This window comes from Prionailurus bengalensis, chromosome D2 (assembly GCF_016509475.1).
Source record: "Prionailurus bengalensis isolate Pbe53 chromosome D2, Fcat_Pben_1.1_paternal_pri, whole genome shotgun sequence".
Lineage (NCBI taxonomy): Eukaryota > Metazoa > Chordata > Mammalia > Carnivora > Felidae > Prionailurus > Prionailurus bengalensis.
In genome coordinates, this window is record NC_057351.1 from 51,174,327 (window position 1) to 51,194,118 (window position 19,792).

Below are 19,792 nucleotides of genomic sequence, written 5' to 3' on the forward strand. Positions count from 1 at the left end.
TTTCAACTGGAAGCATAGGATATTGGAGCCTGAAGAGGCCATAGAGATCCTCTATCCAGCCTTCTTGTTTAATGAATGGAGAAATGCAGTACTAAAGGAGAGGAGATCTCAGTTTGGTTTCCCCAGAAACATACCCTAAAGCAGGGTTTTGAAGAGGAAGTGGTTTATTGGAGAGGTTCTCCCCAGAAGCGGGCAAGTGGGACAGGGAAGAGAAGGAAGGCAACAAAGGTGCATTTGCGAAAGAGTGACTTCCGTGGGCGCCTAGAGCTCAGTCCCTTAGGGGAACTCGGGAGAACAGCGCACACGCTTCCAAGTTGCCCTCTGTAAAGGGCAAGGAAGCTGGGGTATTTGCTCAGCAGCTTGCCCCATCCATCCTTGACGGAGGATGGCACTAACTTCCCTGCATTCCCAGCTCACTCAGTGAGTGGGCCCAGCCTCTTCCTGGAGCCAGAGGAAAAGCCACAGGTGTTCCCAGAAAGCTGCCTGCCACATGTAGAGGTGAGCCTTCAGGACATAGGAGGGAGCGAGAGACAGAAAGAGCAGGGGACATAGTCCCTCTTTTTGAGAAACAGTCTAACTGGAGGGCCAAGCACACACGCATGTCGGGGAGAGCACAGAAGTTCCCAGGCATCTGCAGCAACGTGCGCGGATGATACTGTATCCAAAGCTGTGGTGCGCGTGCCAATGTTGAGAAGCTGCTATGAATCGCTGCCTCAGAAGGAAAGGTGTTCTTTTGTTTTGTTTTGTTTTGTTTTGAAATTGATTTATTTATTTTGAGAGACAGAGAAAACAGGAGTACAGGAGGGGCAGAGAGAGAAGAGAGGGCGAGAATCCCAAGCAGGCTCCACACTGTCAGCACAGACCCCAGTGCAGGACTGGAAGTCAGAAACCATGAGATCATGACCCCAGCCGAAGTCGGACACTTAACTGAATAAGCCACCCAGGCGCCTCTTGGTTTTTTGTTTGTTTGTGTGTTTGCTGTTTGTTTTTAAGCACGAGTCTCAGTCAAAATTTTGCACGTGGAGTGATGTGGACCGAGAGGCAGGGTAGAATACTGGTGACGAGTCAGGGGCCTTTGGAGTGGGCCGTCTAGTTTTTCATCCTGCTTCCATCACTCTTGGTCACTGGATGGTGGGCAAATTAAGCCTCAGTTTCCTCCTCTATAAAATGGGGACAGTAATAGAACCGAATTCATAGAGAGCATATTCATGAAACAATTGATGCAAACACACTGAACCAAGAGCCTACCATGTGGGAAGGAGTTTGATAAACGTTGGCAGTGGTTGTGATAATTGTTGACAGAGAAGAATGGTAAGGTAAGGTCAAGTGGGAAAGTTATTAGGGCATGAGATTCAAGAAGCGAGAAGAGACATACTGTGAGGTACAGCCTCTGGGATGCTGGGGGAAGTGTTGGGGAAGGCTTTATAAGGTCGAGAAGGGCTGCCCACTCAGACTGAGTTCTCATGGGAGCCTAGGTCCCATCAAAATGAAAGTTTATGGGGAAACCCAGTATGTTAAATATATAAACACAGCTACTCATTTGAAGGTGGAGTGGGGAAGCAAGGTCCTGTCTTCTCCCCTCCTCCCTCAACCACCCACAGCCCCTGAGGGAATTCTGAGAAACCCCAAAGCTATGAGAACAAAAACAATTTCTACAGAAGGATTTTAAAAAGCTACTGTAACACCTCATTTGTTCTGTATTGAGTTAGCTTTCCAGAAAAACATTTTTTTAGAAACTCATCTTGGTTGAAATTTTGTTTAAGTGTGTTACTTTTTTGCCTTCTTAACAAGGCTGAGTGAAAACCTTTTAATCTGTTCTTGATGATTTTTGATTATAGTAATGAACATTTAGTTATGGTTCTGTGCTTTAATGCGGTGATTTCCAACCTCAGAGGTTCTGAAGAGTTAGGACTGTTTACTTTACTCTGCTTTTTAAATTGTTGCAAGAAGCACCATGGCTTCAGGGAGGGTCTTGGATTTGGGAGCCAGACTACCCGGGTTTCTCCCCCAGCCTTGCATCTTTTTAACATAGTGACCTTGGGCAAGTACTTAACATCTCTTTGCCTCAATTTTTTCTTCTGTAAATTTGGAATAATAATCCTACTTACCCCATATGTTTATTGTGAGACATAGACAAGTTTTTGTATGTCCATTGTTAGAGTAATGCCTGCATATTAAAAAAATGCTATGAAAGTGCTGTTGTGATGATGATGATGGTGAGGATACCTGTTTTTAGAATCCTTCTGTTGTCTTCTTTGATGTAGCATAGTGGTTAAGCCTATGGGCTCTCAAGCTAAATAACCTGAACTTGACTCCCACCACCATTGTGATTTGGGGAAAGTTCACCAATTTTCTGTGATTCAGTTTATTCGTCTGAAAAACGGGGTTAATAACACAAACCAGTTCACAGGATTGTCATAAGGATTAAATTGGATAAAATTTGTAAAGCCTCTATTAGCACAGTGTCTGGCACATTGTGTCATAGCCATAATTAGTATTAATTATTAAGGCTCTAAATGAAGGATACTGAGTATAACATGTAATGTATACGTGTAATGTAATATAGAGCCGGAAGTTTTTACTACATTGACTCCTTAGAAGCCTTTTGAAAGTTCCTTCTTGTTACTCAATTGGTTTTCAGTTAGTAGAGGTTGTTAATCTTAAACAATAAACATTTTTTTTTCAACGTTTATTTATTTTGGGGACAGAGAGAGACAGAGCATGAACGGGGGAGGGGCAGAGAGAGAGGGAGACACAGAATCGGAAACAGGCTCCAGGCTCCGAGCCATCAGCCCAGAGCCTGACGCGGGGCTCGAACTCACGGACCGTGAGATCGTGACCTGGCCGAAGTCGGTCGCTCAACCGACTGCGCCACCCAGGCGCCCCCAATAAACATTTTCAATGTGCCTCTTAATTTTGGAACAAGGAGTGCATGGGCAAAGGGATTAACCATTGATACTGCGTGATGTGGTGTTTATTATTAAACCCTGACTTAGAACGTTTAGATGTATTTATGTTGAAGGAGTTAGATATTTTTTGGTTAAAAGGTCGACATGATTGGGGCACCTGGATGGCTTAGTCAGTAGAGCATGAAACTCTTGATCTCCGCGTTGTGAGTTTGAGCCCCACGTTGGATGTAGAGATAACTTAAAAAATAAAATCTTTAACATAAAGTGAAATGAAATAAAGGTAGATATGACTAGTATTCATACAAAGGGATACTGTCAAAGGAAGAAAAACAGAAAAGAAATGTGTTGGTAGAAGCAACACATGATAGGCAGCAGATTCTCTGATATAGAAGAATAGAGACTAACCATGTGCTAAAAAGCAGGGAAGTGGATAAACTGATTTTGCAGCCTTGGTTGGGGGGCAGGGAGACTGTTCAGCCATCAACCATCAGTGTGCCCCTTAGTACTCAGCATTTCGAGGTCTAAATTAAAGTCTGTAGAGCATGTCACTTTCAAGACTAACTCTTGCACAAGGGTGTTGTATACCCAAGGTTTTATTGCATATCCAGGTCGTAAGAAAAACTATCCAGTACTTAGGAATAAGGCACAAGGATGACGCATGCCCTTTCCATGTTAGACTGGAACATTGTCAGACATACCCAGCCAAGGATCACATCATTCTCTAGGGAAACATACCTTTATGTAACTTACTATTTGCTGTTGATTGAGACCCAGATTTTATGAAGTTAGATGTTAATTGTAGATAACTTGCAAATTATTTGTCTGATGGAGAAGATAATCCCCAAAGTTTAGAGTTTTATTGACCTATAGGACATTAACTAGTTTTATATCTAAACTATTTTTTAAAGCTTATTGTATTCTTTCATTGACTGTATATACTCCAGTCTTTCATATATTCACCGAACCAGATGTATCATCCTGCTGGTTTTCTCATTAATAGTTTAAATAAATGTTTGACAAATGTTCAGTTTATATTTGTGTAAGTCACATTTTTAACTTCTTGAAAACTATATGCCAACAAATAAACTACCTATTAATGGAAATTTTCTTTCTTACTGTTTTTTTACTTTCCCTAACATTTTTGTTTCCTTTTCATTGTAATTTCAAAATTGGAGTATATGTTATATGTCTTTTATTTTTTTAATGAAGGCATCATGTGAAGAACAGAAGCAAGTGTAGGAGTTAAAAAATTTTAAACCTTCTTTTAGGGTAAGTTTAATTGTGAATCTAATATTTTCAGTAAGATCCACATTTTTGAAGTGTGTGTAAGCTGATGTAATGCTTTTATAGTTTTCATGTGACTGTACAACTAGTTGCTGTTCGTTGTAGTCGATTGAGTTTGTGGAGCATGACATCAAAAATTGTTAAGATGTTCAGGGCTCCTGGGTGGCTCAGTTGGTTAAGTGTCTGACTTCAGCTTGGGTCATGGTCCCGCAGTCCGCGGGTTTGAGCCCCACGTGGGGCTCTGTGCTGACAGCTCAGAGCCTGGAGCCTGCTTCGGATTCTGTGTCTCTCCCCTCTCTGCCCCTCCCCTGAGCACGTGTGCTCTCTCTCTCAAAAATAAGTGAACATTAAAAAAAATTTTTTTTTTAATTGTAAAAATGTTCCATTTTATGGAACTGGAACTACAAAATGAAATAGTGTTAAATTTAGAGAAGGCATTTTTAAATAGTTACTCTCTTTTATAAAGAAATGTTTTAGAATTACCAATATAATGTTTCATTTACATACATTCCTGCCCACTCTTTACTCCTTATAAAATATTCTGACTAGCTTTGCAGTATAGAAGAGAGGTATTGTTAGGGACGTCTTAGACAGGGTGCCAGGCTTGGATAATAAATTTAATGTGTGACCTTTAAGGTCACTTGGATTGTTTACGTTATGTGATCCTAAGTTTTTCATGAAAAATTTCTCATGTTAGTCTCTCCTCCTTTTGTTGGAAGTTTGCTTTCAACTGTCTTAGATACCTTAACTAATATTTACTTTACAGATATTTGTTTAATATTTAATTCTTTTGGAATATAAGCTCCCTGAGGAAAGGGTCATGTCTGTGTAATTTACCATTGTTCTCAGACACCTGTCACAGTACCTGATATACAGTAGGCCTTCAGCAAAAATATTTCTATAATACACTGTATTATAAAATGATTTAGAATGCGATCATAGACAATTCCTGCTGAATCCACATGCTGAATGTGGCTAGAGATGTAGTCTGGGGCTTTCCCCAGCAGTGAGAATCATGCAGACACAGCACACCTTTCAAGTTCTCTTCATGGTCCTCCGTCTCAAACCCCTCTATTCTCTGCAGCATTGGTTGTCATTGTTGTTTAATTAGCCTGTTTGGCAACTACCAACATCGGAAACAAATTGATATGAAATGGTAGAGCCAGCTCTATCCAGACACACTTTTGGTTCTCAAAAATCTTGGGAGATGATTAGCATGAGAACCCCCAAAAAATACAAAGAGGGAAAGCTCAGAGAATAAAAGCAATTAGTTGTCATAGCAAAATTTCCCCCAGTCCCAGTTGATGGTTGCTCTGTCCTTGTTTTCTCTCTTCCTCCTCCAATTCCTTCCCCTGTTAACTGCCTCAGTTTCTGGTTCTGAAAATGAGTGCTCTGGGTATTGATTTAGTGCTGTGTAGGCCACCAAGTTTGAGAAATGTAACAAACTGCCTTTATCTGGGCGCAGTGTTAAAAGTTTTCTAACTGTACAAGTTTTAACTTCTTTCTCACAAAATGCCAGCAGTGAAGATTTTTGTAAAATTCAGAATGTGTGTTCAGTGTATTTAAATTGAGTATCTATATTATGTATATGTAATTGGATATATTATGTATTAAATTTGTAATCTTTCTAAAAACGGTTCTTTTTAAAATTTTTTTTCAACATTTATTTATTATTAAGAGACACAGAGACAGAGTATGAGCATGGGAGGGGCAGAGAGAGGAGGAGACACAGAATCCAAAGCAGGTTCCAGGCTCTGAGCTGTTAGCACACAGCCTGACACGGGGCTCGAATTCACAAACCAGAGAACATGACCTGAGCTTAACCGATGCTTAACCGACTGAGCCACCCAGGCATCCCAAACCTATTCTTTAAAATTTTGTGGGCAAACCAAATTATAACAAATACAGATTTAGTACCCTAGTCCTTCCAGTCCAGTGGGATTAGATCTGTAAATATAATCTTTTTTTTTCAATTTTTTTAACGTTTATTTTTGAGACAGAGACAAAGCATGAACAGGGGAGGGGCAGAGAGAGAGGGAGACACAGAATCTGAAGCGGGCTCCAGGCTCTGAGCTGTCAGCACAGAGCCCGATGCAGGGCTTGAACTCACAGACCATGAGATCATGACCTAAGCTGAAGTCGAACGCTTAACCAACTGAGCCACCCAGGCGCCCCTAAATATAATCATTTTTAAAACATCAAATGTATTTCTGTCCCTCATTAGAGTCACTAAGTTGGGCAGAATCTTTATTTCCTTCATTCTCTGTCATCCATTCTTTTTTTTTATTTTTTATTTTTTTATTTTTTTATTTAAAAAAAATTTTTTTTTCAACGTTTATTTATTTTTGGGACAGAGAGAGACAGAGCATGAACGGGGGAGGGGCAGAGAGAGAGGGAGACACAGAATCGGAAACAGGCTCCAGGCTCCGAGCCATCAGCCCAGAGCCCGACGCAGGGCTCGAACTCGCAGACTGCGAGATCGTGACCTGGCTGAAGTCAGACGCTTAACTGACTGCGCCACCCAGGCGCCCCTCTCTGTCATCCATTCTTGAGCACGGTTGCTCTCAAATAGTTTGAAAGCATATTATTGAATTAATTATCTTTTTTCTGAGTTTCCAAATTATGTGGCACACCTCTCTGCCACCGGTCCCCAATAGTATGTGAGTAAAAACGTACCTGTGGTCTCAGATACCAATATTACAAGTGACAGTATTGTATCCAAAGTTCATTTATGAACTAATTGCTATGAACCAAACTCAAAGTACTTTTTTTTTCCTCTAAAAATTCTATTATAAATATTATAAGTGATGGGTTTCACAACTCCTATCTGATGTGTGGTCAGTCGTCCATCTAACCATCCCTCCATCCACCAAATGCCTGGCAAGGTCCCTACTATGTGCCAAGCAGCTTGCCCTGCATCAGACTGCATCTGAATAATTTACAGTTAATAGGAAAGGTACAGTATTAACATCTTGGCAGCCCTCATAACAAGCTTAACCAGAAATTGGCTTTTTAATCTTTTAATCTATAAACCAGTTCCACAAATATTTACAGAAGAACTTTTATGTGGCAGACTTTGTGCTCATCACTGGGAAAAAAAGAGCGAACAGGGTGATCCCTGCCTTCAAGTAGCGTAACAGCAGAACTCTTAAAGAAAAGCGAGTTTGGTTAAAGGCAAATAGAGAGGTAGGCACAGTTTTCTGAAGCCTGTTCTGGGTGTTGTGAAAGACTTTTTTGTAGTGATGGCACCAATGGTTTATTGTGCTTCAGTCCCCTTCAAAACTGCACATCCAGGAAAGGGCGATGATTCTGTGAAAACCAGCACTGGATGTTGTAAATACAACTCTCAAGCTTGTCAGCTGTGATAGGGCTCATTTTTTTTTAACCCCCCAAACCAAAGAGAACATTTCTGAGGCCTTTGAGGGTTAACAGAGAGTGAAGGGAGGAAGGAATTAGGCAGAGTATGTTTCCTCGGACGTGGAAGAAATAACCTGAGATGGAGAAGGGGAGCTTGTATGGAGCTCTACACACTGAGCGGAGCAAACTTAGCTGTTTACCCACAGTGGCCCCTTCCTGGTGGTACTGCAAAGTTGGCTGGCCAGAGCACAGAGGACATTCACTGGACAAATGGAGAAGTGGGAGATAGCAATCAGACTAAACAAGAAGGCCTTGATACTGTCCTGTAAGGGATACTGACCTCTGATCTCATCTCCTACACCCTCCACCTCACTCTGTGATCGTGCCTCCGTGCCTTTGCACATGCTGTGCTGTCTGCCTGTTACACTCTTCCCCCAAGACACTCATATGGTTTAGTCCCTCACCTCATGTAGGTCTCTGCTCAGTGACCCTTGGCTGCAGTCCTCTGACCACCCTGTTTTAAACAGCACTCCTCTGCGGTCCCTCTCAGCTTTAGTTTTCTCTATAGCACTTAACTGCTATCTGACATTGTTTATTTGTTTATTGTCTGTTTCCTTCTACTTAAATGCAAGCTCCATGAGAACAGGCTCTTGGTCTGCCTCACCTTTCTATTTCCTGTGATGATAACAAGCCATGGCACATTGTAGAAGAATTATGTGGTGCATTTCCAGAAAGTGGGCTTTTAGCCCAAAAAGTGATTTTTCCTAAAAATCTTTTAAAGAGGGATTTTTTTGCAGCCTGCCATTTCATTGTATTCAATTTCAAGACTGCTCTGTGTGGGGAGAGGGTACAGTTAATTCTGATATTCTGTATCCTTCTACCAGAAGGTTGTGGGTTGGGGGGCCATTTGTGATTGAATTGTTTTTTGGTCTTTCACTGTTTTTTTTTTTCTATTTCTAATTTTTTATTTTGACAAATTTGAACTCTACAGAAAATTTGCTACAGTCATTCAATGAATATCCATATACCTTTCACTTAGATTTATTGTTTAACATTTTGCCATATTGCTTTGTGTCTCTATATGCATATATTATTACAGTTCTCACTGAACTACTCAATGTTTAACAGTAGGTTGCAGATATGACCTTTGGCCTCTAAATGTTTCAGTTTGTATCTCCTCAAAAGGAGATACAGTTACCATGTTTAGGAAGGTAACATTGATACAATAGTAGTGTTACCTAATGTGCAGACCTGTCTCAATGATGTCTTTATAACAATATACATCTAACAACAGGAAGGAAGTCTTAATCCAGGAAACAGTCCTAAAACTATAATCTGTAATCACAGATTACATTTAGTTATGTAGTTTCTTTCATCTTTCTCAGTTTTCTTTGTTTTTCATGACATTGACATTTTTGAAAAGTACAGGCCATTTGTCTTATAAAATAAATGCCCCTTAGTATGGGCTTATTTTATATTTCCTCATGATTAGAGTCAGGTTATGCATTTCTGGCAGAAGTATTATGCAGGTGACCTCCTATCTCAGATCTCAGGACTCATATCCTCCTAAGTGTATCACCTCAGCAGGTACATTGACGTCAGGTGGTCTCATTACTGATGACATTAAATTTAATCACTTGGTTTAGGAAATGTCCAACAGAATTCTCCACTGTCAGGATACTGTTTTCCCTTTGTAATTTAGAAGTAACCTGCAGAGAGATAACTGTAAAACTATATATATATATATATATATATATATATATATATATATATATACACATATACATATATGTATATATATACACGTATACGTATATGTACATATATATACATATACATATATATATATGTGTGTGTGTATATATATATATATATATATATGTATATATCCTACTCCTCAAGAAACTTTCACCTAATGGTTTTAGGATCTCTGGAGATTCTTGCCTGAATCCATTACAACCGTGGTTGTTGCAAAATGGTGGTTCCTGACTCTTTCATTCCTTATATATTTATAAATCGTGAATTCTATTACACATTCCATTGTAAAGAAGAGCATCCACTTCACCCATTTGCTTATTTCCTTATTATAAGCATGGATTCATGCTTATTATACGCATTGATTTCCTTAAATTCAATGTGTGATAATTCATTACTGTCATTCATCTTGATGTTTGGATTGTCCTAGAAATGGCCTCACTGCATTGATCCCTCACATGTGGGGAGAGAAATACCTAATCACAGGAGTAAGAAATATTTTTAGTACATTGACAGTGCTTCTTAAATTTTAATTGCATACAAATCACCTAGGGCCCCAGATTCTGCATTCCTAGCAAGGTCCCTGGTCATGCTGATGATGATGGTCTGTGGACTACAGTTGTAGCAGTCTGTAGGCTGATCTGGAAGACTTTAAATACATCCTGCTCTCCCCATAAAATTCACCTCATTAGCATGGAAGAGACTGATCTTTTGAACAGTGTATGAGCTCTGGTAGGCATGGAGAGAGAGGAGGTACACCCCAGCTACTTGATTCCCAGAAATCATGATAATGTGAAACACTGTATTCCCACTCACATTTGCATTTCCCTAGAAATCCTGACCTTTCAGGAAGCTGTCTTCGGCTGGGATCCAACACCTGGGATCAGGGGACAAGAGTGACAACGTTCATGGAGGATGTTTCTACCAGTGTTCTCCATTAGTCAGACCCAACTTTATTGATACCCAGGGAAGTTAGGCAGTTTGAACTCCCCTCCTCAAAAAATAAATATTTATTTATTTACTTATTTTGTTCCACAAGAGGTATGAGTTTTCTCTCATTGGAAGATTTCGATGGCTTTTGTTCAAATAATTTCCTTTTCCCCCTTTAAAGCCATTTTTAGATAGATTGTTGTTGGCACTCTGGCCCTTTGCAGTTTGCAACCACCCCATTCATAAACATTACAAATGTCCATGGAATTTTGTATTGCTTAGTCATATTGTCTAATCTGTTTACATTTTTTAAATCAGTAATCCTTTCTTCCCTTGGCATGATTTCATTTACCCATCTGTCATCTGACTTTTCTATTTCCCCTTATTTTCTTCTATTAAGAATGCATGGCATCTTCCTTAGAAGAAGAGAGCTTTACAGCTGAGGGAATCCCTCTGCGGAGGTTATAGAGGATGCGTCCGAAATCCGAGGCCATCTAGTGTTAGGGACTGAGTGTGTGTGCTGCTAATCACCACTGGGGAGTGAGTGTGGAACCCATGGGCACATAGCAACTCATTTAACAGGATGCTGAGGATTACTAAAGTCAATGTTTTGTTTCTGACTGTATGTTTGTTTTAATCTCTGCCATTTGTATCTTCTGCTGTCTCTGGCATTTACATAGATAGCTGATAATAATAGTAGAGTTGAGTAAAACTTGGGCAGTTTCTGGCTTAGGAATGATTCACAACTTCCTACATCCCAATTAGTGCTATTAGTGCCCACTTCCTTTCAGAAGGCCAGTCCCCACCTCCCCGCTAAGGGATGCAGGACACTCTTACCTTTATTGCAAAGAATCTGTCTGCTCCCAGAGCCTCCTTCTCTAAAAGAAAGTGCTACAGCTCTTGCGATCTTGTTCTTGGTCACGGCACATACTAACATGTCCATTGAATTAGGTGGGGCTACAGGGGGTTTTATTCCCCCTCTCTGAGTAACATATGTTATAGAGGGTGTTTAATATGGCCCCACTATGAAAACATTACGTCTAAAAGCTAACCTGAAAATCTCGTGAGATACACCAACAAGTAAGCAACTTTAGTGTTTTCTTTGTTAGAGGATGCAACCTGAAGATTTCTAGGATCAAACAGTATAATCGACTTAGCTTGGTGATAGATGGATTGCCCCACAGAGGGTCAGTGGTTGCTATAGAAGGTCAGGGCCAGAAGAACTGTGGTCTGTGCAGGCCACTTTCAGGGTATTCAGGGGCTTGGCGGGTGCCAAGGACTGTCATGGCGGGTGCCAAGGCCCTGTGGAAAGCAGAGAGGCTGCGTCAGTGCCTCAAATGCTAGGCACCTGGTACCAATTAGACCGCACCTGCTTTCTGCTGTTGGGTCTCTCCCTTCCTCCTGTGAGCTACTTATTTTTTTTAAGTAATTTATTTATTTTGAGAGAGAAACAGAGCAAGTGGGGGAGGGGGACAGAGAGAGGGAGAGAGAGAAACCCAAACAGGCTCTGCCGCATCAGTGTGGAGCCCAGTGCAGGGCTCGAACTCATAAACCATGAGGTCATGACCTGGGCTGAAATCAAGAGTCAAATGCTTAACTGACTGAGCCACCCAGTGCCCTTCTTGTGAGCTACTCTTAAAAAAACAAATCACTGAAAACCAGAAATGTTTCAGATTCTGACTCAGATCTCTGTGTATCTTTATAACCTCTGGAAACTGAATTCTGGTGATGGCAGTAAGTAGGAGAGAAGTTTCACCTCTTCTCTCCTTCAAATGTAGAGGAATATCTCATTCTAGCATTGAAAAATTCTCGGGTGAGCTGCTTCACACACATACAACACACACACACACACACACACACACACACACACACACAAAACCTCAGCAGGACGATGGCAGCATCCTTCACCATGTACAAAACAGTGTTTAACATGTAGGTACTGGGAAGTGCTTGTTAAATGATCCAAAGCAAAAAGGCCAATTGAGTGCCTTTTATTTCCATTTCCCATCTTATCAATTTTTTCAAAACATCATTTTAATTCCAACAAACTTGGATCCCTCATTATGTTTCTAATGTTGTATTTGAACGTTGCTTGAATGTCTGTCCCTGGCTGTTTAGGTGCACACATATGCATACACTGACTCTCTGTATCCAAACACAGAAATGCCTTAACTTAGTTGATGTGATTAGCTGGAGAAATTGGCTGTTAGGTTGAAGAATACCCTGGAAGTGAATATGTGCCTTTAATTTTACCCAAAAAGTCTTGAGATGATTTCTAGAGTGTTACTTTATGACCATGAGCTGCATGAATTTTACTTCCCATGTTGCTAGAGAGGTTATATAAATTCAGTCAACATTTACTGAGCATCTGCTAGGTTCACAGACCTGTGCTGGGCCCCGTCTGTCCATGCCTTCAGGTGTCCGTCTTACCTGACAGACTACATAAACACAAAACATTAAAACTCACACTAAACTAGTTAAATATCAGGTGCACAGGTTTCAGGAAACAGAGATTCCAACGAGGTAGAAAGGTTGGAAGAAGGAACAGTTTGGAAAGCTGTGTAATTGCCACTGGCCTTCATGGATGGTGAAAAGGAGGAGAAGGAGGGAGAGCATTCCATTTAGTGGCACATAGTGTAAGCAAAGGCTAGAGGTTGGCATTCACATTGGATTTGTGGGTCAGCGAGAGCTTGGTCCGGTTGTGGCGTAGAGGTTCTGTGTTGGAAAGAGCGGAGATAAGGTAGCGAAGCTTGTCTGGGTCCAGGTCCCAGGGGTATTATGCTGCCACAGAGCAGAGTAGTCTGGAACGTGGTTTCAGCAGCACCAGGACCTTCTCTGCTAGCTTCCGCCCTTGCCTCCATCAGTCCTCAGCTTTGTGATCCCGTTGTCCCACAAGCTCTGGGCCACTGCTTCTTCATCTGTAAAATGAGGGCAGTGATTTTATTTATCACGCAGGGTTGCTGTTGGGAGTAGAAGAAGTAATAGTCACACAAATTGCTTGGCACCGTTCTGGGTACTTGGTAGGGCTTATGACGTCATTAGTTCTTGGCAAGGGGAGAAGTAGTGGCAGCTATGCCTTAGAGAGCTGACTTTGATAGAGGATAAAGCTTTGGTACAGGACTGAAACTTGGAGGCTGGGTAGAATTGCCTCCCGCCTGGACGGAGTTGAAGATGGAATTTTAGAGCTGTCCCCACCATTTCCAGCCTCCACAGGAAGGCACAGGAAAGGGTACAGGGTGATGTGCTGTGCAAAGCCTTTCTGCTTCCACTGCGTCTCCATTTCACAGATTTTAGGAATGATTATGCTTGCTCATCCTTCAAAAATGATTTGGTAAGAGTAATTGGCAATGTCCCTGAATCACTAACCACAGAGAACTCCTAATGCTGGTCAGTAGGCAGAAGTGAATCGTTGAGCCAGAGGTAACTGGAAGTTTATTTGCTTGCTCTTTTTTTGGTTAATATTTTATAGTGTGTACCCAGAGGCTGCTGTGCTGACAGGGATAAGATAGAGAATTGAATCTGAATAAATCAAAATGGAAAATAACTCTGAATATCCCTGTAAGAATTGCAGCGCCTAACTTCCATAACTCATGCATGCTAATTCTGCCTGTCGTATTTACACTTTGGGTGGACGAGAAAATGGAAGGCAGGCCTCTCTGTAAAGACGGGAATTCTGTTTCGGACCTTTCCTTGAAGCTTTTCTTTCTTCTAACCGTCAGGTTTTTAGCCTGAAGTAAGTTTAATTCATCTAGTCGGAGGTTTGCGTTTTTACTCAGCTTGTCTTTGTACAGGTATGAATAAGTTGCACTTTGGCCCTACCGTCATGGTGGCAAGTTGTATGAAAAAAATGTACAACATGAGCACTATGCTTCATGAAGAAACAGAATCTTCAAAGGGTAGCATTACAAAACATTTACATTTTTGCTTATCACAGTGAGTTTTACTTCCTAAGTGCTACTTGTCTATATTTTGATTCTGAATATTACAGATGGTCCCATCTATGGTTGGGAGTGCTCTTTTGTGCAATTTAAAAATGGATTCAGGAGTCAGGGCGTATAAATGTTGGTAGTTCGGGTACAGAGCTCCAAGTGTAATGCCCAGTGTGTACTGACATGTACAGTTGTTGATTAGTCTTGATGATATTTGTGCCTTACAAAAGAAAAGAGATAATCAGTTAAAATGAGTGTGACTGTACGTTTGAAGAAGCACATCTCTCTAGTTCTTTGCTCGTGCAGTCTTTAATATATACTACGCATATGTGTATACAAATACGTACATATGTGTATGTTTACGTATATACGTATCAAGTAATCTCTGTAACTGCTTAGCTCTGTATAGCACAGAGTAGTTCTATGCCAGGTATTTTAAGTATTAACCTATATCAGATTCCCTTGAACTGATCCAAAAGAATGTCTAGAATTAAGTACAGTATAACTTGGTTTTAAAATAAGCATATTTTAGCTTATATGCTTGGAAAGTCCGTTGATATAAGTGGGTATTCACTGCCCCTCCGTTTCTGTTTAGTCCAGCCAACCCTGTCTGGATCCCTCCCTTCCTTGTCTTCTTCCGCCCCCGGTGTGATCATCCTGACCCTTCTCTTAGCTTCTTCCTTCTACCCACTGTGTCCACAATCCTTTACCCTTTGGGCCGGTCCGTTTATCCATTTGTGCTGCTTCTCTGCCACCATGGCTGTCTGCAAATCTGTACCGCTAGAAGTGTGTTATCCAATTCAACTGGGTTCTCAGTGCTGCTGGGTTTTGTTTTGGGTTTTTGTTTGTTTGTTTGTTTGTTTTGGCTTGGTTTTGGTGTTGGTTTTTTGTGGGAAGCGTTGTTTGTTTGTTTGTTTGTATTCTTCTTCTATATGTGCCTGGACAAATTGTCTCCCATTTCCCATAGCCGTGATCATAAACTCGATCAGTGTCCGTAAATTCTTTGACCCAGAGGTAGTTGAGCTGCGGTGCCCCCTTCTGGCGGAAACCTCCCTGGAGGAGGCTTCCCCTGTGGCGTGTTAGTTGTGGTGCCGCTACCCCAGTCTCTGCCTGTGTCGTCATATGGCCTCCTTCTCTGTGCGTCTGTGTCTGCACACGGCGTTCTCTCTGGGTTTCTCCTGCTCTTCCGAGGGCACCAGTCCTATTGGGTTACAGGCCCAACTACTCTGGTATGACCTCCTTGGAACTTCATTATGCCTTCAAAGACTTCACTTCCTAATAAAGCCACATACGCAGGTACCCCGGTCAGGACTTCAACATGTCTTTTTGAGGCACACAGTTCAACCTATAACAGGCATTTAGAATAAATGTGTGTAATATTTAACATGTATCCTTAACATGTGTGTTAAGGGTTTGTGTTTAATGTGGCATTTAAAGATCACGAAGTCAGGAAACAAGGTACGGAAGTGTGAAGCATTCACACCGGTGTTGGGTATGGGCGTTGTAGTATCATACAACTTTTAACTTTTAAAACTTTTTTTAACTTTTAAAACGAATTCTATTTATTCAATTTTATCAATGACTAGTTTCTTGTTGGATACTTCTAACGTGAATTAACTGACATAACGTAAAGTCTTCATGCAAGCATTCATGCCTATGCATATAAGTTCAGTTTCTAATTACAGAAATTCTTTCTTTTTCTAGCAGAAATGAGTACTCCACTTAAAACTTCAGACTTCACTGGTTAAAAAAAATGATTAAAAAATAAATTGTTCAGGAAATACTGTAAAGGAAATGGTGATCTACTAATTTATAATTATCAAGTTCCAATTAACCTCGTCAGTATTTGTGATAAGCATTATCCTTCCAAAATTTTTAGGAAGTGAAATACCACTGTAAGTTGTTCGAATCAAGAACAACAATTCTTGACAAAACTTACCTTTGAAAAACGTTAAGTGAACCCAATTTGACAATAAATTATATAAAGAGAGAGAGAGAGAGAGCGCACAAGTCGGGGAGGGGCAGAGAGAGAAGGAGACACAGAGTCCGAAGCAGGCTCCAGGCTCTGAGGTGTCAGCACAGAGCCTGACATGAGGCTTGAACCCACAAACCGTGAGATCATGACTTGAGCCTAGGAGCCCGATCTGATATCTCTGATAAGAGAGTTCTGTGTTCTATATTCATCGGCCTCTTTTCTGTGTGACCACCATTCAGCCTTATTTATGATGTTCTGCTTCTGCACAATCTGCTATTGTAGTGATGAAAAAAGAGGGACAGGTTGCCTTTAATAAAAAGAGTAATTTTCTTATTGGGGAAGAAAAAAAAAGCGTTACGTGAATACATGTAACTACCTCTTTTCTTTTGATTTTTCTGCAGTTTTCTTAATTTAGTAAATTAAAATGCCAGTATTCAAATGATCCAATAGCAAAGCCTCCTCTTGTAATTCAGCAGTACAGTAGTGAATGGACCTCAGTTGTGATGACTTACGGGAAAAGTACTTTAAACTCTTTTACCCTTTTCGCAGATTCTTCTTGATTTGCCTGTAACAGTCATCCAAAAAAGCTAGAAGGGGAGAATATCATCTTGACCTATCAATTGCATCATAGGAATAGAAGCATCCCTCCTTCTCCTTAGGTTGTCAGGCCAGATCTAGTTCCCACAGTATCCTCATTTTAAATGTGCCCTCTCAGGCTGCCTGGGTGGCTCAGTTGGTTAAGCTACCGACTCTTGATTTTGGTTCAGGTCATGCTGTCATGGTTCATTAGATCGAGCCCTGCCTGGGGCTCTGCACTGACAGCATGGAGCCTGCTTGGATTCTCTCTCTCCCTCTCTCTCTGCCCCTCCCTGTGCACATGCACACTTTCTCTCTCTCTCTCTCAAAATAAATAAACATTTAAAATAATAGTAAATAAATGTGCCCTCTCTCATTGGAGCTGCTGTTCTTCGAAGGAGATGGGATGGTGAACTCTTCCCACCTGGTCCTTCGTGGCCTCTTCTCAGACCAGGATCCAGGCTGCCAAAGCTGGCCACAGGGAGGCTGGCGGTGACATACACACACATTGCAGTGTGACTTGCCCAGGTCAGGCTAGCTTGCAGCACTGTCTCTAAGTATGTAAGCAGATAGCTTACCCCTTGAAGCCCTGTGTTTTCTCTTAAATCAGCACTCTAGAATCTCAGGTAAAATGGGAAAATATTTAAAAAAAATTTTTTTTAACGTTTATTTATTTTTGAGACAGAGAGAGACAGAGCATGAACGGGGGAGGGGCAGAGAGAGAGGGAGACACAGAATCCGAAGCAGGCTCCAGGCTCTGAGCTATCAGCCCAGAGCCCGACGCGGGGCTCGAACTCCCAGACCGCGAGATCGTGACCTGAGCTGAAGTTGGACGCCCAACCGACTGAGCCACCCAGGCGCCCCTTAAATATTTTTTATTTAAATGCCACTGGGACTATATGGTGTCTTTAAGTCAGAGGTGAGAGACTAAGTCTGCTCTTCAGCAAACAGGACAGAATGTGTTTATTTAATATTCTTTTTCTCTTTGTTGGTAGATTTTCTCCACTGTGACATAGGAGAAAGATCAGATTATGATAAACCTTTAAACTAAAAAACAATTTTTTTTGTTGTTGTTTTTTGAGAGAGAGAGTGAGAGAGCACGTGCACATGAGTGGGGGAGGGACAGAGAGAGAGAGAGAGAGAGAGGGAGACACAGAATCTGAAGCAGGCTCCAGGCTCTGAGCTGTCAGCACAGAGCCCGACCCGGGGCTTGAACCCAGGAGCCATGAGATCATGACCTGAGCCAAAGTCGGATACTTAGCCGACTGAACCACGCAGGTGCCCCATGATTATGGTAAACCTTTACAAAGAATGAAAGATAGTTTCTAACTCTCTGAGCTGTTGATGGTGGTGGTGTTGGTGGTGATGAAGATGATGATACTACCACCATCTTTTGGTAGTTAAGCCACTGCATTCTACTCACTGCCTGGAAAATAGAAATCATAACATTAAAATGTTACACTAAAACAAGAGCTTATTGGAATTGTAAACATTATCAACCCTGGGACACAGAAGAATTTTAACTGCTATCCTCTATACATATTCACAGATATATGCTCTAGGTCAGGAATTGGCAAACAATAGTCCCAAAGGCCAAATCTGGCTTGCTGCCTGTTTTTTTTTTTTTAAGTTTATTTATTTATTTTGAGGGACACAGAGACAGCAGTGAGGGACACAGACACAGTGAATGGGGGAGGGGCAGAGACAGGGAGAGATTGAAAATCCTAAGCAGGCTCCACGCTGTCAGCGCAGAGCCTGATGTGGGGCTCGAACTCACAGACCTCGAGATCATTACCTGAATCCAAACCAAGAGTCAGTCGCTTGACTGACAGAGCCACCCAGGTGCCCCTGCTGCTTGTTTCTTAAATAAAGTTTTATTAGAACATAGCTACAGCCATTCATTTGCATATTGTTTTTGGCAGCTTTTACCCTATATAGGCAGAGTGGCATTACAACAGAAACTATGTAGTCCACAAAGCCTAAAATACCTGCCATCTTGTCCATTGCAGATAAAATTTGCCAACCTCTGCTCTAGGTAATGCTTCCAAAGGGTCATTAGAGATCATGTAGCCCAAGTCTAGAGCAGTTTTATAGATGGGCAGATCAAGGCTCATGAAGTGATTTGCCAAGGGTCTTAACTGTTTGCTGTGATTTACTTTTTCTTTTTTTAAAAAAAAAATTTTTTTTTTCAACGTTTATTTATTTTTGGGACAGAGAGAGACAGAGCATGAACGGGGGAGGGGCAGAGAGAGAGGGAGACACAGAATCGGAAACAGGCTCCAGGCTCTGAGCCATCAGCCCAGAGCCCGACGCGGGGCTCGAACTCCCGGACCGCGAGATCGTGACCTGGCTGAAGTCGGACGCTTAACCGACTGCGCCACCCAGGCGCCCCTACTTTTTCTTTTTAAAAAAACAAAGATTTTTTTCCCCTAACATTTTTTTATTGTGGCAAAATATACATAACAAATTTTACCATTTTAACCATATTTAAGTGCACAGTTCAGTGGCATTAGATACATTCATATTGTTGTGTGGCCATCTCCATCATCCATCTGCAGAACTTTTTCTTTAAAAAAATTTTTTTTAATGTTTATTTATTTTTGAGACAGAGAGAGAGCATGAACGGGGGAGGGCCAGAGAGAGAGGGAGACACAGAATCCGAAGCAGGCTCCAGGCTCTGAGGTGTCAGCACAGAGCCTGATGTGGGGCTCAAACTCAAGGACCACGAGATCATGACCTGAGCTGAAGTCGGACGCTTAACCGACTGAGCCACCCAGGCACCCCCAAGCATCAGTAGTTTTTAACGTTTATTTATTTTTGAGACATAGAGAGACAGAGCATGAACAGGGGAGGAGCAGACAGAGAGGGAGACACAGAATCTGAAACAGGCTCCAAGCTCTGAGCTGCCAGCACAGAGCCCGACGCGGGGCTCGAACCCACGGACCGTGAGATCATGACCTGAGCTGAAGTCGGATGCTTAATCGACTGAGCCACCCAGGCGCCCCTGCAGAACTTTTTCACCATCCTAAACTGCAACTCTGTCCCTATTAACCTAACTCTCCCCTCCCCTTCCCCCT

General features: G+C 41.6%; 1 protein-coding gene across 4 annotated transcripts in view; it reads left to right on the top strand.

Moving 5' to 3' along the window:
- Positions 1 to 19,792, top strand: part of PCGF5 (polycomb group ring finger 5) — a 126,128-nt gene that overhangs the window by 24,315 nt on the left and 82,021 nt on the right. The window contains exons 1-2 of one of the 4 annotated variants that reach the window (XM_043596959.1): positions 7,929 to 7,940; positions 12,919 to 12,928. The exons of the other annotated variants lie outside the window; for them this stretch is intronic. The gene's annotated coding sequence lies outside the window, so the exon portion shown is untranslated. Of the gene's footprint in view, positions 1 to 7,928; positions 7,941 to 12,918; positions 12,929 to 19,792 lie in introns of those variants that run through there. 4 annotated transcript variants of the gene reach the window in all.